Raw genomic sequence first — 26,224 nt, 5'->3', positions numbered from 1 at the left:
TGCAGTGATGGACCCAGCCCAGAAGAGGCCACACTTCCTGTCTGCCCAGGGCTACTCTACAGGAGAAAGACCAGAGGACTGACAGGAAGGGGTCAGGGAGACAGAAAGAGGAGGTAGATGAGGCATGAAAATGTGGAGCGAGATTGTGTTCATGTGAGAGAAAACAAAAAAGTTGGTTTATAGCGTAGCAGTGTAGAAGAATGTGATGTATGACTTTGCTAGTGATCACTTTCTTAAATGTAATGTGATTACACACATTAACCAAATCTGCTTGAAGCTACGATAAACAAATTGTTCTTTTCATCTTTTTTGGAACCACTAATCTTCCTGAAACAATAACACTTTGTCAGAAACAGAATGCAGGTCGATTCCAGCATTTATTATTATAATTCAAACAATGGCAGCAGACTTGGCTGTTGCTGCATTTGTGTCTGTCAAAGGAAAGAATGATATAACATTTAGAAAACTGTGTATATTCTAATTTTCTAGAAGATCCTTTTTTTTTGTTTTTCTGGCTGTGCAAGTCCAAAGAGCGCTCAAGCATGTTGCAGGCTCCTTGTGAGGTGCATGCTGATTGGTTCTCTCCATTTTCTCTGTGTCTTTGAGACATCTGGCTGCAAGCATCTTTAGGATTCCATCAATACCACAGCAAGGGGGAAAACCCCACAGCTGAAAAAAGCAGGCTCAGCAGTCTGAATCGTGGCCAGCTCAAATCGACTCCAACAACCTTTCAGTCATCTCGCAGAGCTCTCTGTGAGCTGCAGATCTTTGCCAAGAGTCAGAAAGCCAGGTGAATGTGGAGTGAGGTGCAAAGAGGGAGCTCTTTTCTGACCAAATATAAACCATGGGAGATCACTGATGTGCAGGAGAGGTAAGGTCTGTGCGTGATTGTCTTTGAATGACAGCGTACATCCTGCTGTTGTGCTTTTTCCTAGGCAATTAGCTGTAATCAGCCCCTCTGAGCTCCCTGGGTGTTCTACAATACTTTCACACGCTGGCACCGGATATCTCTCATCACCACATCCCACACACGCACTCACACCGAGTCCTACCTAGAAGCTAAAGTAATAAGATGAACCTTCGACCCGCTGTAAAAGTAGAGAATGTACAAGAACATGGTTATTTGTGCACGCGTTTGTGTGTGCGTGTGCGGTGGTTGTTTGTAGCCAGGTCTCTGTGGGCCTCTCAAGCCCGTGGCTCTCGCTCTGTTCAAACTTCACCATGTGTTGCACACATGTTCCCATTAGGCCTGTAAAGCAGTCTTTGTGTCTCTGAGCAGCATCCTTGACAGCAGTTAACTGTATTTCCCCCTTTGTGACAAACACTGACCTTGTCCACCTCTCCATCTGACTGAAAGCACCTTAACAACCCCCTCCCCTCCCCGCATTGGTGCAAAATGGGTGCAAATACTCCAGTGGGAACCTAAAATTCACTCTGTGGGAGAATTTCCCCAGCAATGAAAACTTCGGACACAGGCATTAAGACATTAAAACACAAAGAATAGAGGTTATCCCTCTACCTTTCCTGCCTCTACTGTGACTGATCTTTGTTACCAAGGGGGATTATGGGATAGTCCAGCGAGTTCACTATGCCATTTCTTATCCACACAGTGTGTGGGCCAGGTTGGCCTGCGGAGACACTGCCAGGCAGGCAGACGCGACTGCTGCTTTGGGCAACAGATGCCGAACAAAATGGAGATGAAAAATTCCACCTCCCCATTCCCATAAACAGGACTAAGATGTGATTTACATATTGTGAGACAAGAAGAAAATTATACACCTTACTGAAGGGCAAGTGTGTTTCAGATACATGTGTGCATGCTTGCACAATACTTAACTACAATTAGCATGACTAAAGAACCCACAAAGGGTGCATCTGGGAGCTTGAAATGCCCACATTAGAGATGATTATATTCTTCAGCATTCAACCGCAAGTTTTTATTGACAATAATTGGAAAATGTTCCCCATCCACAGGAAGGTCAAAGCTCAGATTTGGAGCTGAGAGAGATTTATTGCTTTCTCGAGGACACTTCAGCGGCACGGGTGCCTACTGACACAAAACTCACCCTGTAATGTAGTGACAGCTGCTACAATGTTGCATTAAAGTGCAACTGACTGTATTGGTTACTGTTGGTCAGCGGTTGTCCTCCAACACCCTCTTAAACTTGAGCTGCTCGTCTCCCGTCTGCAGCCTCTCTTCAAATAGCGGTCCAGCTGACTCATCCTAAACCCCTCTCACACAGATAGTGAATCCCACAGATAGAAATATATCCACATACAAGTGCTACACACACACACACACACACACACACACACACACACACACACACACACAGACTCTACTTACCCCTGGTGAAAGTAGAGCTCAGCACATTTTTGCGGGGCATGTTGACACCCTGGCAGGATCTATGAGGAGGTTCTGGCATCAGCGGCATTTTGTTATTCCAACGTTTTTGCTCTTGTGAATACTAACTTCTCCATCTCAGAGCCACAGACCAAATAAGAAATCAGCCAAGTATTTCAGTCGCACCACATGACATTAGTGGATTTTGGAACTGCTAGTGAAAGGACGTATATTATTACTTTTCCGGCTCAGTCAAGTTTATTACCCAATGTATTCTTTATATTTATGCCTAAAGCCTCGCTGTGGTACAGATCTCTGCAGTGCAGACTGTGTATGGCAAATTTCCAGCGAGGACTGACTGAAATACCCTGTAAGTCACAAAGACAAGCAAATTCACTCTCACAGTGCATTCACACATGCTAAATGCAGTTAAAGGTAATCGAGTATCAACTTATAGCTCATGTAGCCAAGATAGCGTGGACAGCAAGCATTATTCTTTTGACAGGTATGCAGAATATAGCAGATAAGCAACCTTGGACATTTATCTGCTCATACATGTGCCAAAATATGATAATATACAGATGTTTTCACTCAGATGTTAACATCTGAATGTTAGCATCTGAATGTTAGCATCCAGGCTACTGGAAGCTTGTTGAAAAACCAAAAATCAAAACACATAAATATTTTTCCATTTTAATAATATTGTTGCACCAAGAAAGTGATTAGCTATTAGTTGAAAACTTGACATGACATAGGACCTGAGAGATGCACCCAGACCTTCAGCTAATCTGTCTACTGTTCACTGGGGCCTCATCAGAAATGGTCTCAGTGGAAGGTTATCTGTCAAGAAGCTGTTCTTAATGAAGGAAAACAGGAAGAAAACGCTGAGGTACGCCAAATTGCACAAGAACTGTACTGAAAGTCAGTGCCAACAATGCAGCGATGAACCCAAATTGGACATTTTTTTGTTCAGACTGTCAAAATGTGCAGAGGAAGTCAAGAGAGGGGTGCAAAATTGAGTGTCTACAGCCTTCTTTAGAACGTGGTGAAGGCTCTCACAGAAACCGTCTGGAAAGTTTCATTTTTCAACATGACAATGATCTCAATGCAGTAAAGAATACCTGGATAGAAAATCCCACAATGGAACACAGTCATTCATGGATGGGCCTCAACATCACTGAAGCAGTGTGGGATCATCTTGACAGGGAAAAAATCAAAAGAAAATATCCAAAGATGAGCCTTGAAAGTCCTTAAAGAATCCTGGAGAAGTATCCCTAAAGACTACGTAGCTCGTAAATTTCAGGCTGTGTTGAAGAATAAAGGTGTTCATAGCAAATATTAACCTCTTTTCGCTTTATACACTGTATTTTATACGTTTGCTTGTTTCCATAAATAATAATAATGGATTGCATTTATATGGCACTTTTCGAGACCCCCAAAGCGCTTTACAATTCCACTATTCATTCACATCACCAGTAGGCAGTAGGTGAAGTGTCTTGCCCAAGGACACAACGACCAAAACAGACAGAGCTGGGGATCGAACCGGCAACCTTCGGTTACAAGATGAGCTTTCCCAACCCCCTGAAGCACGGTCACCCGTAAATCAATTTCCCATTTTCTTAACAAAATACAAAGAAATGAAGGGTTGCTCAAAACATACTTATACCTACAGTATACTCTGAATATTGTTTTTTACCACTTTCTTGATTACTGACAATATGAATGAATAAATAAATGGTAAATTTTCAATTTAAGAGTCTCTGCCATGATATTTATCTTTTGTGTATTGAAATTCAGTCCAACATTGTAAACAAACTTCCTTACAGCGCGTATCCCCCCACTGTGTTTCACTATATTCCCGTCCCACGATGGACCTGACTAATTAGTGGCAGCATGTTTCGACCAAGGTCTATAAATAGTCTTTCCTGTGCCTCGGGCCTCCTTTTAGTCAGGTCCCGATGGTCGTGTCAGAATGTCTTTACCAATATGGGGCACAGAACGGCTAATGTCAAACACGTGTGGAGAGGGAAAGGCTTTACAGAGAGAGGGAAAAAATGCTTCATCTTTTAAGTGATAATTACTTGATTCCTATTCTGCTTTTCTTGGCATTAGCCTTTGATCTCACGCAAGTCAGCTTGCAAGACAAGCATAAAATTACAAGAGAGTGTAATGATGTTAAAAACCCTACTGTTATGTGTCTAATTAGGACATCTCTCTCCTTCCCTTCTTGCTGCTATTTTTTAAATCTCACTCTCAATCTCCTCTCCTCTCTTCTTTGATGAACCCGGAGTGTCAAGAAAAATCTTGACACTCCGGGTTTATCTCCTACTTGCTTGCTTTGTGTTTGTGTGTGCAGCACGCATGCCTCTCGACACATTTGCTGCTGACTATGGCCTGACTGAGATGCCAGTGGAACAGGGTGCGTCTCCCAGAGCCAACTGCACATACTTCTGAAGTCAAGATTTGCAAGAGTCTTTCAGACAGCCCCCTCACTTGTAAACAGAACTAGGGTCTGTAGGAAGGAAACTGAACTCCACTTAGAGCTATTAACAGCATTCAGTAGAATACAGTGTGTATCCGCCGCATGAATATCTGAACTGTTAGACTGCAGGTTGGACGTGTGTCTTCATTACAAGTAGTATCGCAAAAGCTAAACATCTGTGTGCAAAATAAATTATACGTCCATATATATCAGCCTCTCCATGAAGTTTATACTGTGTCTTTATTGAGTTCATGTGGAAATATACTGAATTCAAATCAGAGGGCTTTGGAGGTATTCATCGGAGCAGTGCTAGGGCTCTCTGGCGCCTCCTCCCCCGTCCTCCCTACCTCTTCTCATCTCCTGACCACTTCCTCATGGCTTTGAAGCCGGGCGGCCTTCTCTGCTGCTGCCAGACAGGACACCCCACATCCTGTGAGAGACAGGAAGGAGCTCTGCTCATACTGCAGCCCCAGACACAAAATCTGTGCTCCAGAAACCTTCAGAAAAACCTTTGCTACTGTGTTACTTCTCACACTGTTCTTGTCAGACTGAAGCAAATACACAGAAATGTAGATTAAACAAATTAAAATCAGTCCTCAAAGATGCATCTCAAATCTGCAAGGATCTCAACAGCTGTTACTAATTTCCCTGAGCTTCTTTTGGATAGGCTCACCCGTGCTTCAGCGAAGACAATCCAGAACCTCCATCTGCTGGAGAGCTGGTGGTGGTGGTTTTGGTAGCTGCACTGACGAGCCGCATGCAGATCAAGAATTTGGGTGCCAGTGCAGAGTTTTCTTTAGCTCATACAAATGCGCAGTCAGGATCTGTGAAGCTGGGATCAAGAGTCCGTGCACATCAAAATGTGCTAATGTCCAGTGGCAGCGCTCTATCTCAGCCACTGGACACGTTCTCAGAACTTGTGATTGCCTCATGAAATGCAACATCTGCTGTTGTTTCGAGCTGAAGTTTTAGTTTAAGGGGACTATTTTTAAAATGCAAACGTATTTGAATTTTGCTAATAAAATCATATCATGCACCCTCACATTCTGCGAACACCCAGAACTGATGGGAAACTTTACCTGCTTTACTACATGCCTGCAGTTTAAGGTCAAAGGGAGTGAACCAAAAGACCTGCAGCCCCACCAAACTTTGTGTGAGCCCAGCTGTCATTTGTGTTTCGGACAGGCATGCCAGCTTGAGAGAATATTGCTTTTTCAAGTAATGAAAACAGGCACACACCCAAAATCCTTGGTCTAATTCCAGAAAAGAGAAGAGATGACCTTGAATAAAAAGCTCCCGAGCTATGACAGAACTGACTGTTCCTTGTAGTGGCAGCCTAACCTCTGCCAGGAGCAATCGGCTTTGCTGCCCTGTCAGCTTCCAGGTGTGGGAACCCCCTCTCTGCCAGACAGCCATCGAATGCATGACTGTAATTCAGAGCATTAAGATGCAGTAGAGTTCTTGTAGAGGGAACTGGCAGGGGGACAGATTCACACACTGCTCCCAGCATGAAAGAGTCAAGGCTTTGAGGTGGGCTGATGCTTCAGTGAAGACAGCCTGATGGGCTGGACTTCCTAACAGATTCCACTTCACTCAGACAGCAATACAGTGGGCCAACTAATTAGATGATCTATTTGCATACGTATATTTTATTGCGTTTTTACTTGTCACTTTGCCATGTCTGCCAGTATCACCCATGTCAGACTTGTTGGTTCTTCCAGAAATGACACTGTGTGACTGGATTTGTGGTGTAAGTCTCATAAAGCCTACCCATGAACCCTAAAATTGTCTCACTGAGGCACAGCGAGACATGGATAAAGTTCCAGAAAATGGAAAAAAGGTTGGCAAATATATTTTAACAAAAGCAAACAATACTTTCAAGGTCTGTGAATTGAGGGAAATGTAAAACTAGCCCTGGGCGTACCTTTGTTAGAAACTCACCATGTATTTATGTAGCGCCAGAGGTTGAGTGTGTTTGCCAGCAGTGACAGGAGACACCTAGTGGCCTGTTTGGATTTAATACAAAACCCATATTAACCATAGCCCATATTAACATCACAGCTGAAAACACATCTTCTCTTCTCTTCTCTTCTCTTCTCTTCTCTTCTCCTCTTCTCTTCTCTTCTCTTCTCTTCAACGTTTTTAGATGTCTTAATATCCGTTAACCCCAACAGCAAAGAGACTTTGCAGGGGAGCATTGAAGAATAACAGCCAGAGTATGGGACACACAGGGGTACATTTGCCCGATGAGTCTCCAGCATTTAATGTGCTTTAATTGGCTCAGGAGTTAATGTTACCCAACCCCAGAGTTCAAGTTTTATAATAACATTACTGCCAGACTATGCACCCCACTCACCTCGCAGATCCCATCATGCTGATGGCTGCCATGCTGATTATATTTGTCAAACCTTACTCTAGCTGGGTTTTTTTAATCTGTAAAAGGGTTTGTAAAAGTGATGGTGGGTCATCAGCAGAGCTGCAGGTGTTAATTATAACAACGGTAGTTCTGTAGGACACTTACAGTGCAGATTTATAGCTTCTGTGCATGTGTGCAAATTTATACATGTGCACACCAGCAGAACAGTAACTTCAGAAATCTTGGAGTAATTATAAATTTAGGAGCAGAATTTAGGGCCATTAAAACTAAGTACGACTTCTTCCCAGTGACAGAGGGCTGTTTGTTGCTGGGCCTCAACGTCTCTCCACTCAGGACAGAGGCAGTAGTGCCAGTGTGCCAAATGCTGGAAGTGGGTCAGTGCACAGTCACACAGTGGCTGCAACGCATACATCACGCGTGCACCTGTACAAACATACAGAGAGAGGGAAAGCAGAGGAGAGTCCACATTCAATTCAAGACACATTTTAAGGACATTTTTAAGCACAAGGCTACACGTTTAGCTACACAAAATGATGAACTTATAAAATAGTATACCAAATATGAAAGCTGTATGAGTAAAGCCTCTATGTTTGTAATTTTGCACTGGCGAACTTGGTAAAGTCTGCAGTAACCGCCCTGTTTGTCAGACAGAAGAAGGATCTTGCCTGCATCAAAGCCAAGACCGCAGTGGTAGTATATTTTATTGCCTTATTTGCATTTATGTTCTCAGCTATAGCTCTTTATAGTTCAGAGACTATAGCTGTATGTGATTCAGCAATCTGCAACTAATGAATGCAGAAAAGATATATATATATATATATATATATATATATAGATAGATAGATAGATAGATAGATAGATAGATAGATAGATAGATAGATAGATAGATAGATAGATAGATAGATAGATAGATAGATAGATAAGGAGCAGGATGCTATTTTATGTCAAATGTCTGGTTAGGATAAAAGACTCAAAGCAGGAGTCTTCATCAACTGGTTAAGAAAAGCATGCAGTCATTTCACTTTTATCAAAAGAAAACACAAAGAAAAAACAGGATAATTATGACGATGAAAGACGTCTTTCTAAAGAGCAACAAGATATAACTTGCTTTGAAGAAAATATTTGTGTTGCTTCTTTGTGAGACTGTGCTTAAGCACAGCAGTTGCCTCGAGCTAAACAGTAACATCCACATGCTTCCTGACTGAACAATTATAATTTACTTTTATAATATTTGCTATTAGCTAACAATGATGAATCCTAGAGGAATTTTACTTAATTGTTCATTTTAAAGGCACCATAAAACACTATGGGAATGCCTCAGCACACATATGGATTACTGGCAAATTGTATATAAATGATAAAAAATAAAGGTAATAATTTGTAGCACAATGTTCTTGTTTACTTGCTTGTGCTAGTAAACAAGCTTGTATACTTTGCTCAGTCCTCAAGCCATTGTTAAAAGGAAATGGATGCGCCCATGAAATCAACCTTCACTGCAGATTTCAGTGGAACTGGAGGCAAGCAGAATTAACCCTGCTTTCTCAGACAATATCCAACTGTGGCCACATGATAGCAGCAATTAAAAGGACGCAGTGAAAGATGCTAATGGCACAGAATACTGTTGAGATGGAAAGAGAGGTTTCACTCTGGGATTAATTGATTTTTAGATTTCTATTTTTAGATTTCACTGGGCAAGCAGTATTTGCTGTGCTTGCCCCGATGGAAGACAACTGTTTAGAGCACATAAAAACTGTTTTTCTCTCCATAGCTAATCCCCCATTCATGACAGCTATACCAAGGTTAATATTTTTAATATAATTTACCTGTTAAAATATTATATACGCTTAAGTTAAGTGTGTAGCTGCTTTACTGGTAAGTAAATGCTCACACAGCTGTTGCAGTCTGTCCCTGTCTGCTAAGTTTCACCTTTACAGGACTGACCATGTTTGTTGTTTTGTTGACTTTTGGTTCTTTTGATTTGATTCATTTGAAAAAAAAAACAGCACTTTGTCATGTCTCTGTGTAGGCAGGCAGGAAGAGAGGACCCAAAATGCAGGACTCACGGAGGCAGAAGAAACTCAAAATAAACAGCTTTATTGCTGGGATGAAGCAGAACAGGAAAAACACTAACTAAACTGGGAGTACAGAATAACTAGACAGGTTGGCAGGCTGGCAACCAGAACACAGAGGAAGTGAGGGTACAATGCAACACTGACACGAAGAAACACTGGGCTTAAATACACTGAGGAAGTCATCAAGGAATTAGAGACAGAAGGGGAACACAGCTGGGAGGAATAAGACCTAATGAGACGGGGGGAACAAAGCTAGAAACACTGACATATGACAGGAACATGAACCTTCAGAGTAAAACAGGAAACAAGACACACTTAACTAGGACACGGACTCGACAGAGTGAGACAGACAAGACGCTGAACTAAACCGGCAAAAATAACCAAATACAACCCGAACCTTAATCATAATGCAGAAGCATACCAGAATAACTGAAACACAGATTCATAATAAAAATCAACAAAGCACCAGAGAAACATAAAGAACAATCCATCATTCAAAAATAAACCAAAACATAAGGAATTCAAAATGCTGGGTCAATCCGACCCAGGACCGTGACACACTTGGTCTATGGTCTATGGATTCACCTTTAAACCACCGAGAATGTAAAAGAACTCCACTTGAGGCTTCAAAACGAGAGTGTCCCTATGCATCGTTTTTGTTTTGAAATCTATGTCCATCTTTTTTATACAGTCTGTGATATTAATGTCATTAGTTCAGCATGTGTTTTATTTAAAAGAAATACAAAAAGAATTGTGGAAATTAAATTCCTGAACAAATGATTGTACTCGAGGCAGTTATAGAGTCATATTCTGGAAACTGTGAATGTCCATCCAAAAAATTTGTACCAGTCTGTTTTGTAGATGTGAAGTTGTGCCACTGGATAAATCAAACATTTTGGCTTGCTTGTGGTGCAAGACTAATGCTTGTTTATTAAATGTCACAAGTAAGTATAGATGATAGACACTCCAGGACAGTGCCTGATGAATTCCAGACCGCTGAGGGAACTATAACAAATGGTTCAGACCAGTGGGTGTCACAGACAAGTCTGCTGGTCTGGAAAGTATCATACCAGGGGAATGGTCATATTCATACCTGGGGTCAATCCGCAGAAACCCTGGTGTTACAAGAGTGGATGTAAATAGCCGATGTGTGGCATGTACAAATTTTAATTTCAGAAAATCTCAATTTGGGCCTCATTTTTCTTTTGGCAAAAGAATTATGGCTTTTTTTTCTTTCTTTCTTTTTTTTACCTGTATTTAAAACGTGGAAGGAAACTAAGTCACTCACTGGTAAGTGTAGCATTGTATGCCAGCATCTTGACTGGCACTAGTTTGTTAGGATTTTAAAACCTTTACCTTAGTAAAAGTAAATGATTTTACATGTTTACTCACACTGTCTGAATCTTTGTGATCTCAAAAATGAAAAGGTGGGTTCCCCGCTATTTCTCCCCCATGTCTGTCTTTTTCTTACCGCATGGGCTGTCCTCTATGACCGCAAGTAAACACCCTCTTCAAAGTTTTGCTCTTTTAATGCACAGTATGAATAAATTGCTCCAAGCCCATAAACTTTAACAGCTGTTTTGTTGCTCATTGCAGTTTCCTGCGTTGCTCATGCCCCGAGTGGAAAAACTCCCTGACTGCTTGCCTGTTATGAATCTGCTTGTTCTCATAAAACATTTCTTTAATTCTGTGGGATTTTTTTAAGTGCTTGGACCTGTGAGCCGGTCTCAACATCTCTTCTCACTAAGAGAAAGTCGTAAAGAAAAGCTCCCGTAAAGAGGTTAATTAAAAGTCTTAAAACTGCTGGTTAATTAGGGAGCTTTAATTTAAAAATACAGGTCATTATGTTGCATCAACAAAGGATAAATGAGATGCAACTATAAATGCTGTAAATAAATCAAATGTAACTTATATTTCTTGCTAATGCTGGAGAGATCAAATTTTCCTGCACATACAAAACATTATAGGTATGATTTTCTTTGCACCGTCTGTTTTGTACTAGCCTTCAAAGGCTTACAGCTCTTTATTAGTAGTTCACTGATTACACAGAAAACATCTCAGTCGGGGCTAGTTCACCTGACCAAACAGCTCCTGATTAAAGAAGCTTGTTCTGGGTGGAAGCTTTCTCCTCCACGACTTAAGGGTGAAAGGTAAATATCCAAGTGCACCTGAAACACTCCAGAGCAGACACCCTTTGGTACAATTTGCCAAGCATATAGGTCTAAATATACTCTGCCAGCTGCGAACACAAATCATACAATCAACCTCAAATGCACAGTTTATATATCTCAATATATTATCCCTTTGGAACATTTTTATGTTGTTTATCACAAGTGATGAAACTACTGTGCAGTGTTGAAATATTGTAGTTGGCAGCCACAGCCCTTCAATTTCGGTGCTGTAATGAGCGAGTTTACCTGCCGTAATAGGCAGCTTTGTATCTGCACAGCTGCAGCAGATGTGTCCTCTCCGTCTCTGCTGGTTTAGGGGAGACAGAGTTACTGTGGGAAAGGGAGAAGCTTGTTTGAAGCAGGCAAATCTGCTGGGTCTTTTAAATAACATCCAGTAACACATCCAGAGAGAAAACTGAAACTTTAAGTAGATTATTGAATGTATTATGGAGAATAGATCATCTGAATTTTTCAGATATTACAGCTGTTACTCATAAAGAAAAACATCTGGAATGAAAAGCTCATAATTCTTTTTATTTAGTTAAATCATGACTTTCAGTGACCGTAAACTTCAATCAAATGGATGAGTCAGACGTGATCAAATGTTGTAATGTACCTATTCCACTGAATGGGGAATGGGAACATTCCCAAATCTGTGGATTCAACGAAGTCTTTTTTAAAAGACTTAACATTCCCATTATGGAGCAGCATGGGCTGCACGGTGGTGCAGTGGTTAGCGCTGTTGCCTCACATTAAGAAGTACCAAGGTTTGAATCCACCAACCATGTACAGCGCACATGTTTTTTGCTTGCGTGGGATCTCTCAGGTGATCCCGGGGTTATGGTTATTGGTGATTCTAAGTTGGCTATGAGTGAGAATGATTGTCTGTCTCTCTGTGTTAGCCCTGCAGTAGACTGGCAATCTGTCCAGGGTGTAACCTGCGAAAGCTGTGAAAGTCTCTGGCGACTCTGAAAAGGAAAAGTGGAAGAAAGTGGATTGGGTGGTACGGCTATGTATGTTGTGTGCACACACATAATGTGATAGAGTAGCGGGCAGATGTCACCAGCATGTTGTCCTGTTTAAAAACACAGCAAACAGACTTAAGCAGAGGCAACTTGCCATGAACAGAATTACCTGATTTGCCCTGTTTGCATATTAAAACTTGTTCCCACTGCTGCAAGCATAGCTGTGGCTATTTATGTACTGCACCTGTAAGCCATCACTTATCATTCACGTCATTAGATGCCACAATAATGTGCACGTTCATGTATATATCAAAAGATGTGAACAGCCTCCAAAACTTTTCAAATAATCTTGAAGAACATTTGCTTTTAATGAAGTTTAACTGATTTATTAAAAATGTGCTTATTATCACTGGCTATATATAACTGAGACTGAGAAACCAAAAACAGTACATGCTCATATCAAAGCAAAATTTAATGCAATAAAGTGCACCCTGATTTATTACCTTTTCGACACGGGAACATCACATTGCATTATGTTTGAAGCTTTTCCTCCATTTCTTGAGTTATTAGGATTGTGCCCTATCAAATACATGACTACTTGCCTGAAAAGGCGGGACTGCAGAAATGCATGAAAATAAGATATTTTGATCAGAACAAATCATCTGAGATCAAATACATACACCTGGAAGGATAACTGAGATTTCAGTTGTGTTGTATGGAAATTGGAGGAGAAAGCGCTCCAGCAGCTCAGCTTGACTCTCTAACTGTCAGGTTATGACTTGTGAGTTGCACATGTGTGAATGACTCCAGCCTCTGCTTTGTGCCAAGCTAAATGCATCTGTGGCTTCAGTTTATGGCTTAATGCACAGATAAAAGAGTGGTATAGATCTGCTAAATTTCAGTGGCAAATCACATGTGTTTTCTTTCCACAATGTGAAAATATTCCTTTACCTGTAATTACCCTCTACAGGCTGCAAATACAGCTACCACCAAGTCTAACTTGAGTGGCATGGTAAAGTTCTGTGAGGCTAGCCCCTATATTGTGGTTGTGTAGTTTACACCTCCCCTGTCACACCGCTGCCAGACTGCGTGATTTCTGTTTATTTATGTATGAAAAATGCAGAAATATATGTGGGCTGAATTAGAGAGGTCTTGCAGACCCACTGTGAGCCCACTAGCTGGAGAACCAACTGGGCCTCAGAAACCTCCATTACACCACAGTTTTATTTTTAGCAAGCATTCTTCAACTCAACAAAGAAGACATTCAGGTTAATCCAAAAGCAAATATTTCTCAGAGAGCTATAGAAATAAACCATGTCACATATTGACATCTGTGCTACTGTACAGTCTTGCACTGGTGTGTGTGTTTCATCAGTTTAAAAGAAAAAAAGAACCTCTTCACACGAGCTTTTGGTCCTTAGATTTAGAAAAGATAAGTGCGGCCTCTTTATAAAGAGTCCTCTGAAATAAAAACAAGGATCCTGCTCATTGAGTTTGAGCTTCAATAACATCAGAGCATTCCTCAGTGGCATCAGAAAATATTTGGAAACTATGGGAGAAGGAGAGAAACCCTAGACATAAACATGTGGGTCAGGGAGGGCTAACCGGCACAGGAGGACAACCTGCCAACAGGAGTTGTGGCTTTCAGGAATGTGCACAAACACTCCGCCTCGCTTTGGTTCTCAGTATCATCCGATTCTTCCCGTTTTCTCAATGCATTTGTCTTACCTGCAGCTTGCAGACATTTGACAGATGAAACTAATATTTCTGAGTTGAAAAATGTTGCATGCAAATATTTAGTGCTAAGATGTTTGCATGAAAAGTTCAGCATTTGGAGAAATACATGCGTCGGGTTTCTTTTTAAGACTTAAAGTAACCAGCTGTTGTTTAGTTTGTCCTAGTATAGCTTAGTCTGGATCAGTCAGAAGCACCTTTCAAGTTCACAAATTTTAATAGACACAGAAACAAAAAAGAAAGTAATTTAAGTGAAATGATACTTTTGTGCCGGTCAGTTAATCTCTGAGCTGAAAAACGCTCTCACACTCGACTCTCTTTATTCAGTCTTTAAAGTATTTTAAATTAATCAAATTTGAATAAACTTGGAAGAGTCTACAAACAAAAAGACAACAAATTTACCCTGAGGTCAGACCATGCTATGCTCAGAGACACAGCAAAGAACCCAACAGCCACATAGCAGACTCTACAGGCCCCAGGTAGCATGTTAACGTTCAGGACAATTACAACTAGAAAAAGACTGAACAAGTGTGGCTTGTTCAGAAGCGTTGCCCAGAGAAAGTCTCTTCTCTCCGAAAGGAACATGGCAGCACAGCTTAGATTTAAAAAATTGCATCTGAACAAACATCAAGACTTCTGGAACTGTGTTCGGACAGATGAGAGCAAAGTGGAGATGTTTAGAGAAAATCAAACACGGCATATCAGCACAAACATCTCAAACCCGCTGTCAAGCATGGTGGTGGAGAGGGATTGATTTGGGCTTGTTTTGCAACCACAGGATCTTGACACCAGATCACTTTTATTTATATAGCACCAAATCACAGCAACAGCTGCCTCAAGGCTCTTTATATTGTAAGGTAAGGGCCCTACAATAATACAGAGAAAACAGAGAAAACCCCACCAATCATTTGACCCCCTGTGATTAAGTGCTTTGGTGACAGTGGGCAGGAAAAACCTATTTGTACTCTCTTCCTACAGAATTTGGACCAACAACAGAAACTCAAGTTAACTCTTTAGAGTTTCACCATACTCTTAAGACTCATATTGACAATAATTTATTGTTAATAAATATATTATTAAAAACAGTAAATGTTTAAAATTTGTTCTCCAAACTTTTGGTCTAACCTTGCTCTGTTGGTAATTGCCTCTCCTGGGGCAGGAGCTGGGTTGGCAGCATGTTGTTGCTCCTGCCTTGTTCACTTCACCTTGATGGCCTACCAGCTGCTCAGCCGGCACTGAGTTGACAGCGCAACCTCCAGTTTTGTTTACACAAACCCCCACTTCCAATTTCTCCCTGCATCACGATTGTGCAGTTTATTTCATGCGTGTCACCCATGTCAGTGTAATTTCCTTCAGCACACACCACACCAGTAGACCTCTGGTCACAGATGGTCACAGTTCCACACCTCTGTGGAGTGATTTGTACGGTTTAGTCCACAGTTGCTTCACACCACATAACAGATCCTGTTGTGCTTGCACCATGTGCTAAGTCAACCTTACTGAAGTTTTTCTTTCCAATACAGATCTGCAGCAATGTCACCCTGGCATATTCATGTTTTGGTATTTAGAGAGGCAAGTCAGAACACTGAGCCATCTGATGGTGCTGTTATCGAAGCCAGGAGACGCTGCCAAGCATTTGATTCATTAAGAGTGCTCTTCCTCCAAGAAAAACAAAACATAACAGTTAACGGATTGATTTATGTTAAGGTGTGTTTATCAGGAATATTGCTCCAGGAAAAATCGAATGGAATTCTAAAATTATTGTCCGTGTATAGCAGCTGCTTGCGTCATCAGATTTAAAATCACAGCCAATTTTTTAAAGACTCATTTAAATGCTTTCAAACGGCGTTAAAGGCGTTTATTTGTGAAGCCAAAGAGATGCTCTATTCATTTGTTTGCCTGAGCGTTGCTGACATGTTGTCACTTATGGTAATGAGTCTGAGTGAGTGGCACATAAAGACTCTTTTCATTGCACTCTCTGGGGCACTGGAGCAGGGCAGTCACAGAGTTTGAAGGCAGAGCTGTGCCCCTGCCTGAATGAAAATACAGAATGGAAAGAATTTCCTGAAATGAAACTCAATCACTTTTGCCACTAAACAGCAGACTATGCACTGGAGGAATCATCTGCAAAGTCTTGGATTGGAGTGGCTTATTAAAAGCAATTCTGTAGAATAGTGGAGGCACAATCAGAATTATACAGGGCAGCTCTGTTCAGTAGATAGTTTACTTACATGCAATGCAAAATTACATTTTTTCCCCCAGTTTATATTGACTTAGACCTTGAAATTTTCCATTGTTGAGTTCAAGTGGACTGATAGCCACGGATGACAGCGACGTTCGTAAAGACGGTGGTGGCAGTGGAGGCTGTAATCCATGGCTTTCCTGTGCTTACTAGTCTCACAGAGGCCAGCTGTTGTTGAGTTTCCATCCAAGCAGCTGGGCTAGGGTGTTCTGTGGTCTCCTTCAGCCCTCTTTGAAAGAGGATAGTCAAGTTTAGTCCCTCTGTGAGTCCCTGAGAATACACCCACTGCAGCCTCACTGAGGAGAGATGTCCTTGTTGCAAGGATGTAAAAACAGGCCTGCAGAAAGGGACTCTGGGAGACTCGTGGGGATGTTGGCAGCAGGTGAATGCAGGACCAGTATGAAGGGAAATATCTGGCAAGTGGACTGGAACATCTTGACCCAACGTGGGAACTCAGGATGTCGTCAATATTGGTGAAATGCGTCTGACTCAAATGGTGGGAAGAAATAAAAGACGTTGGTTCAAAAGCAAATATTCTTAGTTCAGAAGGGTTACTCAGACGTGGTGAAGCAGCTGTCCTGTTGGGAGAGGCACAGGGATAGGCGAAGCTTTTCATTTACCCCCACAGAGGAAGTGGACAACTTTAGGAAGGGCCTTGACAGTGCGTTGATTGGGCCTTTTTGTCAATCCGACTGATCTAGCGTTCCTTGATCTGAGAAGGCCTGGGTAAATGGTTTCCTCGTATTTTGCCTGGCCACACAGATGGTGGAAAATAGCTCTGTAGTGGGTTTTGCTTGGCTAAGCAGCTCTGTTTTATTTGGAGTCCTGCACTAAAGGATGAGTAGCCCAGCTTGACTGGAGAGAGCCCAAGGCCTTTTGAGATCACACAGGCACTAAAATCCATATGTGAGATGTATAAACAGCAGACAGTGTTTATTTACAGCATTTGATCTTTCAGCATGTGTCTCATGCTTAGCGCCACACTCTGGAAAGAGGAGTTGACATATCTAGGCTTTGTAATGTAAAGAAACACATGCAGAAACCATAAGCTGGGGCAAGGTTTACAGACATCACTGCCATTTTAGTCATTTTACTTCCCCAGAATATAATTGATCACGCTCTTCTTATTTTACTGCAGATTTTGAGGTTATAGGATGTAAGCACGTCAAGCAGCCAGGTTCTGGCCAACATCCGGGTCCGTGGAGATTAAAGGAATGTTTGACAATTTGGCAAATGTGCTCATTTGCTCACTATCACACATGAATGTCAGGTTAATAATGTTACAACTAGCAGCTGCTTTGCCTCGCTTAGTACAAACCTCAAGGAGAGGTAGTCAGACTAACCTGTTAAACTAACGAACCTTTTTTTTATGGAGGTCTTCACTGGATTAGACAAGCAATATTTGTAAATAGTTAACATTAGAGGTGTGGTTAGGTGGATTTTGTTATGTTTGAGTAGAGCTAGACTAACTGTCTTTTTGCATTTCAAGCCTTTATGCAACGAGTCCACAGCATCTAGCAATTGCATGAGCTGTGCACTGCAGCAAGCAAGGCACCTGTTCCTTATTTGGTTAAAGTTGAGCGCTAGGCTATTTTATGCAGTGGTTACCAGAGTAACATGTCTGTGAAGGTTCTCAGTCATCCAGGTCATCGTAAGGAGCTTGGACTTCCTTAAGTTGCTTGAAGACGTTTCACCTCTCATCCGAGAAGCTTCTTCAGTTTTAAGGGTCAAATGGTGGAGAGTCCCAGATCTAAACCCAGTGGGAGTTTCCCCCCAAAGAGGGACAAAGGACCCCCTGATGATCCTCTACCTAATCACATGAGCCAAGGTGTGAAAATGGGTGTGGGTCAAAATCAGCCAGGGTTTCGAGTGAGCTAATTGTGAAACCTGGCCCCACCCTATCATGTGATTTCCTGAGGTCAGATGGCCCAGCATGTGAGTAGGTGTTTAGGCGTCTGGGAAGGGATCTCAAAACTGGATTATAGATGGCAGACAGTTGGTGTCGTAAACCACCGCCTCTGTTCAAAGATGGTCGCTCACAGTGGACATAAATGGCTTCTTTCACTCCTCTTTCAAACCAGGTGGAGTCCAGATGCTTTTCTTTCCAAGATCCTTAGATTACCAGAGTAACATAAAATTTTGAAAACGTTTAAAATCGTTTAGTGTTGATCTAAAAGGAAAACAAATTCAGCAGCTGGATGTCCTAATTATTGCCTTAGATAAGTTTTCTTATTGGCGGCACTGTTGTGGTTGATACTGGTGTCTCACAGCAAGAAGGTCCTGGGTTTTATAATCCAGTCTGGGGCCTTCCTGTGTGGAGTATGTATGTTCTACCTCTATCTTTGTGAGTTTCCTCCAAACATGCGAATGGTTGTGTCGCTGTGTTAACCCTGTGACAGACTGGTGACCTGTCCGGGGTGTAGCCCTCCACCCCTCCCAAGACCCTAAACTGGATAAGTGGAAGAAGATGAATGGACATTTCCTAGATTGTATTTTTGTAATGTATAACAAAGGTTGCAAATTAGCCATTATGTTGGTGCTGCTAAGTTTTCACCATTGTCTATTCTGAAGCTGACTTATAAAGTGTCCAGGGAACTGAGAAAATACAAACAGGGCATTGGAAAGGTAATGATAGATAACACCAGGAAAAATATGACACTAAGTTTAAAGAAAAATGGAACAAAAATACAAACAAAAGTTGAACATAATTCCCTTCACAAAGAACCAGAAGAGAATAAAGAAACAGAAACTCAAACCAAGACTCAGGGAGCATGAGAGTGATTTTACTGATATAATTAAAGCTCCTGATATGTATGGCACATGTAGGTTTAAAAAGAGGATTATTCACCCAGTATTCTGTGGGATCACTGCTGTTTGTGTGCAAAAACAAACATTTTCGTTTCATGAAAATTGTTGGAAAAGTGGAGGATGACAAAGACAGAGTCGGTCAACAAAATTACAAAACTGTTGCCTGAGCTTGGCTTAAGTTGTCATTTCTTTCTCTTAATTTTGAGTTGAATTAACAGTTAAAGTAGCGGACCTTGTAGGTGCTAAAATATGTCACTAGAAGAAGGAGTGGATATTTATTGGTGAGACAATGGGCCAGTGAAATCCATTTTATCCATTTTTATGGATTTAACGCTTTGTTCTGGTCTGCATATGTCTTTTCACATTAATTACGCTTTTGTTTTGCAGTCATTCCTTTTATGTCAGCTGTCTGAGGAAAGTTGTTTTCAAAACCACGTATACGCACCTGAATTTGGGTGCCAAGAAAAGGAACAGTCTTTTCTTCCCCAGCTGACCTTAGTGGACCTCTAGAAATTTTAGCAAGGGAGCAAATAAATGCACTTTCCAACATGTGAAATCACTCTTTGAGGTGTTGGGGATGTGTTTAGTTGAGTCCTGGTAAAGATTTGGATGTTTGCATATAAACGTCCAGTGTTGTAAGAGCTCCTTTGGCGTACCCCAGCAGTGGTTTGAGGATGAATAGAAGTGGGCACATGAAATGAAGAAGTCAGCACAATTCTCATCCTTATTGTGACTAAAGACCAGGATAAAAAGTTTCTATTGAAAACAGGAAAAACCTACAGCCAGTCTCCTATGTCTCTGGAAAAACAGAATCTCTGAGCTCTATCTCAGAGCAGTGATTATGGTGGTACAGTGAATGACTGAGGTGGTCGAAATAGGAGCTTGGGGGATTTTTTTTTACATGCTCTGAATACAGGAAACACATGTGTGCTTCTGCTTCTCTTTTGGTTGTTGACTCAAACTGCGATAATCTGAGCAGTGTGTACCCACCACAAACAAAGGGTTTGCACATAACCTCACCACAAAAGTTAGCCTATAGACTGCTTATATTTTTTCTAAATAGCTACTTCATATGTGACAAAGCAAATAAATTCTATGTTTGATAAAGCTTTATTTAAGTACTCTAATTTTTGTTGTTGTTGTTTTTACTTTATAACACAGTGCAGCATTCTGAAGCTTTCATTGTAGCTAATGGATATTCAGGCCATGATTTCCATTTCTAGATTCCGATCACAAAGGTGTAACATATAGGATCCATACATTTATATGGTCGATATGAATGGTTGTCGAGAGATGGTAATGGTAAATGGTTTTTGTAAAACTTTTCTACTCTACCTGTGCACTCAAAACACTTCACACAACATGCGTAATTCACCCATTCATACAAGCATAAAGCTGTCCAGTGGGCTCAAATGGAGTCTTTGTTGGATCAGTTTTGACTTCTGGGCCTGATGTTTGAAACCACTGAATAAAATGAAGGCTAAAAAAGAACTACATCATCGTTAGATGATTTCTCATGGTAATGCAGTCCCTTCATGCTTTTGTCGTCATCTGTTTGTTAATCTGCACTCGGCCAAAGTCTACCCGAATATGAATGCTTTACGAACAAACTATGACTATAAACCAGAAAGTTTCTGGGGCCTAAATTTTATCTACAAAACCACAGACTCTTCAGAAGCTACCGATTCTGTGTTTTCACAGAGAATCACTGCATAACTGTGACCTGTCTGAGAAAAAAGAAGTTTATTCTAACTTTGGAATACAGTACATCATTCATTACAAAATATGACCATAAAGTGGCTTTATAAACAATAAACTTCCTTAACTTTAAATACTCCTATATTGTGTATTAATTTAACTGTTAAAAAAACATCAAAACTCCCGGGGGGCATTTTCCATAACTGCGTCCCTCTGATTTTTCCAGTGAGCCCTCGCAATCTCATTAGTTCATTTTAGTCACATCTGTATCTTATCACACTGTCTCGTACTAGTGTGTGTGTGAGTGTGTGTGTGTGAGTGGGAGGAGTAAACCATGCATGGCCCACGTTTTTCCTGCTGAAGTTGGCACTGTGAGTTACAGCCACTTCAAAGTCTGGTGTAAGGGTCTATTAACCATTGGTAATTGAAGTATCACTTTAAATGGCACTGAGTACGCTGCTCTCTCTGGACTATAAAAGGAAAAAAAAAGGTTGCATAGAAAACATAGTTTTATGAAGTCCAGCCTCATTACTAGAATGAATGCGGTGACATTTTGGCAGTGGCTGTGTAATGATTCTATAGCAGGGCTTTCCATGAGGGTCCTATGTAACATGCTGGCTGTAATTTCCTCTCTGTGTTCACCTGTGTTTTGTCAGCTAGTAAATTTGTCATGAACAAATTGGACGGTTAAACTTGTCAGAGAAGCTGATTGCTGTTGAAATAACCTTTACTTTAAGTGCTCATTTCACATATTCTGCCACTTTATTTTCAAATGGCCTCATATAAAGTCCAGATGCTACCAGCACTTTCACACTGTACATTCTGTATGAGCAGGAAAACCTCTGGGTCCACTATGACCGAGTGATTAAAAAAAAAACAGTGCAAATATCTTTAAATGACTGAATAGATGAGTAAAACACAGGGATCTGCCCCATAAAAAGGCCTGCACCACTGCTTTTGTAAGGCTACATATATCTGTATGCAGACTAGTTTTTGACTATAAGCGTGGTTGCATTTTACGTTCAGATGCTGTTATCTCAAGCGTTAAATGTAGCATTATAAAAGTGCAGTTGGCACATTTGGAAGCATTTACATAAATCACACTTTCATGACTGTCTTCTTTTAAGCAGGCAAAAAAAAAAGAAAGAAAAAGAAAAAAAAGGGTCCTGGAAAATCAAATTAGGTTTTCAGAGCTTTGCGTTTTGCCTTGCCAACCTCAATATAATAACTGTAAAACTATTACAAACTGAGAAGTGTTGGTGTTGGCAGCTTGTCAGAGCAGGGGCAGTAAAACAGTGCCATTTGAGACAGGTTGACGTTTCATTTGTATTTCTCTGATGAGAAGCGGCGCAATCTGTTAATAATCCAGAGGCATTACCAACAACACACGTGTAAGAATGAGGAATGGTATCATTTCTTTGTCCGCTGTATAAAAAATAGCATAAGTGTGATTGGTGCTAAGAAGTTCATTGCTTTTCCATCAGTATGCCATTTTGGGCCTGGGTACCTTCCAGTACTGTCTGTGCACCATCACTTGGAAATATTACTGTGTTCGAAAGAATGCATTTCCTAGGTTTTGTCATTAAAAAACAAAACAGATGATCAATAAAAAATGAAATTGCAGCTGATGATTGTTAAAGGAAAAGCCACTGTGGACGCCTCAAGTGGGAGAGACGCCTTGGTCAGTGGATCCCCCGCAGGCAAAGGCCAAAAAGAAAAACAGCGGTTAGAATTGCAGGAGTCCCGAGTCAATCCTGCATGTTTTATTTGGTTAGTTTCTCTCAACGAGATTCTTTAACTACCAGTTATGATGTATGGAGGCCTCAGGCAATGTGCAAGTAAAACAAATCACATAGAAGGTATAGGGGTCTCTGTTGGGGAATTATTTTTCACATTATTTTTGCTGGTGCGAGGATAACTTTGCTTCTTTTAAATTGGTTACTTTCTGTGGGAAGCTGGGAAGCGTGCCAAACTCACTAAAAATAAAGAAATGAGAAAAATTTAATCCCTATCGCAAACACGCCAAAGCCAGGGAGATATTAAAGGCCACTTCCGAAAAAATAACATTCCTGGAGATTGGACAATAATTTCAGTTATACCACACGATATTTTGTTTTTGTACATGCGAGACTCATTCTCAGGTCGGGAATGAAAATTGTTGCTTTTGTTTTGTATCATTTCACTCAGTAGCTGTGTCACTGAGGAATTTACCCAGCCAGAAATAATTTAAAATGATATTTGGGGTCACTAATGAAAAGGCTACTGTTTCCCCACTACACCCTGGGCAAAGTTAAGTCAAACTTGCTGATATCACGTGGGATTAGACAAGGTTCATTTATTCCTCTGGAAAATTATATTTTAACGAATGAAACAAAATACATTAAATTTCATTTCATTTATTTCACACTTGGTACAACAGTTTCCACAGTTAGTTCTTTCAGACAAACCAACCACACTTTCTATCGGTATAGCACTGTAAATAAACATACATATCATACCATTGAAATGCAGTTAGGTTGATGGAAATTCTGCCAGTTCTGCCAATATAATATAGACTTGTTGACCACTTTATTAGGTACACCTTACCAGGACTGGGCTGGATTTTTAGCTTCAGCACTGCTTCCATAGATTCAACAAGTTGCTGCCTGTATTCTCCGTTTCCTGTTCTTAGCTGAAAGGAGTAGCACCAGGTGTGATCTTCTGCTGCTGATGCTTCACGGTTCAACAGATTGTGCATTCAGAGATGCTCTTCTGCAAACGAGTGGTTATTTGTGTTACTGCAGTTTAAAGCAGTCTGACCAGTCTGGAAACAAGGCATTTTCCCCTGGAGACTTGCCACTTACTGAATATTTTCTGTTTTTTGTACCATTCTCTGCAAACCCTAGAGACAATTGAGTGTGAAAATCCCAGTAGTTCAGCAGTTTCTGAAACACTCAGCCTTCTGGCACCAGCAACCATACCACAATCAAAGTCACTTAAATGATTTTTCTTCCACATTCTAACCATGTCTGCATATTTAGAGTTGCTGACATGTGATTGGCTGATTAGACATTTGCGTTAACAAGCAGCCGAACAACTGTACCTAATAAAGTGGCTAGTGAGAGTAGAAACATCAGTCAAAGTGGGTGTCATGAACTGACTCAAAGTTCAGACAATAGAAGGGGTTTGGTGGAGTCTGCACAGATAAATGCACAGTGGGTTAGACCTTTCAAAGAAAGAAAATAAACCCAAATCATGCCTGCCTGCTGGGGAGACGAGAGAATGTTAGCTACCGCCTACTGGTGATGGCCAGAGGGGCCGATGGCACGATATGGCAGCCTTGCCTCTGTCAGTCTGCCCCAGGGCAGCTGTGGCTACAACTGTAGCTTGCCTTCACCAGTGTATGAATGTGAGAGTGAATGAATAGTGGTATTGTAAAGCGCTTTGAGGGGTCCCGAAAAGCGCTATATAAATGCAATCCATTATTATTATTATTATTATTATTATTATTATTATTATTATTATAAAAAAAATAGCTCATGAAAATCCCACACTGCAGCAGCTTGTAGGGTTGTTGTCTTGCTGAACCTGCATTCATCTCTCCCTCAACCCTGACTAGACTCTCAGTTCCTGCTGTTGAAAAACATCATGGCATGATGCTGCCACCACCATGCTTCACTGTAGGGATTGCATTGGCCAGATGATAGTGCTGCCTCCAAATTTCCTCCAAATATGATTGGCACTCAGGCCAAAGAGTTTAATCTTTGTTTAATCAGACCAGACAAATTTGGTGACCATGGTCTGAGAGTGTTTTGGGTGTCTTCTGGCAAACTCCTGGCAGGCTGTCATGTGCCTTTAACTGAGGAGGAGCTTCAGTCTGGCTACTCGACCACACAGACCTGATTGGTGGAGTGCTGCAGAACTAGATGTCCTTCTGGAAGATTTTCCTCTTTCCACAGATGCTGGAATAATGTCAAAATGACCACTGGGTTCTTGTTCACCTCCCTGACTAAGGTCCTTCTACCCTGATCACTCAGATTGGCCGGGCAGCCAAGCTCTAGGAAGAGTCCTAGTGGTTTGAAACTTCTTCCACTTAGAGATAATGGAGGCTGCTGTGCTGACTGGGGCCTTTTCTGTATCATTCCCCAAATCTGTGCCTTGATACACTCAGATGTCTGTAGACAACTGCTTGGACTTCATGGCTTGGTTTGCCCTCTGACATGCGCTGTCAACTATGGGACCATAGATAGACAAGTGTGTGCCTTTCCAAATCATGTCTAATTAACTGAATTTACCACTATCAAGTTTTACAAACATCTGAGAGATGATCAGAAACAGGAATGCACATGATCTCAATTTTGAGGATAAAAAGAGATTATTATTTAACTATTATTTAATATATTTTATAGAATTATCAATACTTTTTTATGTTTGTTTCATTGTATTCATTGACAAAATTTCTGACAGACAAAGCTACATGAAGCACTGACTTTGACTTTGATAATCATTATATCAGATCTGATATTGATGGCTCTCTCCTAATTTGAACAGATATTTGTTAATTTACCTTTATTCTGTTTTTATTTGTTAATGTGATGAACTGGGTAGTGATCATTTTGTCTCTACCTCGTCTCCTTTCTGTCATGTCCGCCTGGAGGTTGCGAGGCCAGTTGTGTGTCCGAACAAAATCCACCATGGCGTCAGCAAATGTAACACTGGAAAATCAGTTGCAGAGTGCACAGAAAAACCTGCTCTTCCTCCAGCAGGACCACGCCAACACGCTGAAGGGGCTGCATGCAGAGATCCGCAGATTACAGCAGCAGTGCTGAGAAGGGCCACAAGTAGGACTTCACGCTGCTGCGGAAGACCAACACATTTAATCTCAACTGGCTCTCTCCTAATTTGAACAGATATTTGTTAATTTACCTTTATTCTGTTTTTATGTGTTAATGTGATGAACTTGGTAGTGATCATTTTAATTGTTGATTAGAGAGTGTGACTCTGTTAGTGCAGCCAAAACGAGATAGAGAGAGTGGAATGTCAAAACATGTGAAAAGTGGAAGGAAAAAACTGTTGCTGTTGTTTTACCGCCTACACAGTAATTGAGGGGCAATACTGCCCCCTGCTGCCCTGCAGCTGTACTGTCCAACAGCTTTCGTTCATTTTTATTTTTTCACGCATTCCAGGCGCTTTGACATAACTAAAAATCAAACCTAGCGCCTGAATAAACTATCATAAGCATCAAGAAGTTATGACACGTCACACCTGACATAACAACTACTTACTTCGACTCTATCACTAGATGGCGTGTACGCCTCACCCCTTAACAAGTGACAGTTTCTGTTGCTATGG

The 26,224-nt window shown here is 41.1% G+C and overlaps 1 long non-coding RNA gene across 2 annotated transcripts; it reads right to left on the bottom strand.

Moving 5' to 3' along the window:
* Positions 1-6,656: 6,656 nt before the first annotated feature.
* LOC146696618 (uncharacterized) lies at positions 6,657-26,222 on the bottom strand. 2 transcript variants are annotated; one of them, XR_014923316.1, is made up of 4 exons: positions 26,158-26,222; positions 25,499-25,729; positions 23,480-23,644; positions 6,657-7,626 (listed from the first exon to the last, which is right to left on the bottom strand). It is a non-coding gene; the product is annotated as an uncharacterized LOC146696618 (long non-coding RNA). The 2 variants fall into 2 exon arrangements; XR_014923315.1 differs by lacking the exon at positions 23,480-23,644.
* Between the last annotated feature and the right edge of the window lie 2 nt (positions 26,223-26,224).

Source organism: Copadichromis virginalis, linkage group LG12 (assembly GCF_057382275.1).
Source record: "Copadichromis virginalis isolate Kocher_CV1m ecotype Utaka linkage group LG12, C_Virginalis_male_GT1.1, whole genome shotgun sequence".
Lineage (NCBI taxonomy): Eukaryota > Metazoa > Chordata > Actinopteri > Cichliformes > Cichlidae > Copadichromis > Copadichromis virginalis.
The sequence above is the reverse complement of the archived record's forward strand: the minus strand, read 5'-3'. Positions and strand labels throughout refer to the sequence as shown.